This window comes from Eucyclogobius newberryi, unplaced genomic scaffold (assembly GCF_026437365.1).
Source record: "Eucyclogobius newberryi isolate DKJ021-1_F unplaced genomic scaffold, fEucNew1.0.hap1 SCAF_389, whole genome shotgun sequence".
Taxonomy (NCBI): domain Eukaryota; kingdom Metazoa; phylum Chordata; class Actinopteri; order Gobiiformes; family Gobiidae; genus Eucyclogobius; species Eucyclogobius newberryi.
In genome coordinates, this window is record NW_027316044.1 from 33,916 (window position 1) to 34,206 (window position 291).

General features: G+C 38.5%; 1 non-coding gene across 1 annotated transcript; it reads right to left on the minus strand.

Annotated features, from left to right (window-relative positions):
* On the minus strand, window positions 1–82 carry trnal-aag (transfer RNA leucine (anticodon AAG)). Its single transcript has one exon. It is a non-coding gene; the product is annotated as a tRNA-Leu (tRNA).
* Window positions 83–291: the final 209 nt, after the last annotated feature.

The following is a 291-nucleotide window of genomic DNA, read 5'->3' on the forward strand; positions in this document are numbered from 1 at the left end:
TGGCAGCGGTGGGATTCGAACCCACGCCCCCGAAGAGACTGGAGCCTTAATCCAGCGCCTTAGACCGCTCGTCCACGCTACCATGTGACGTAGAAGGGTGTCACATGTTTATAAACAGACTTATACCATTAATAAACGTATCATTTTTTTTTTTTTATATAAAGTTAGATTTTAAAAAGATTTAAAGTTAAAAACAATGAAACAAAACAACAGATAGAACAAAAGGTTTATTGTTGAAAATGTGGATTCTACACCTGACGAAATCTCCCTCCAGTCCTCGGAAAACATTGA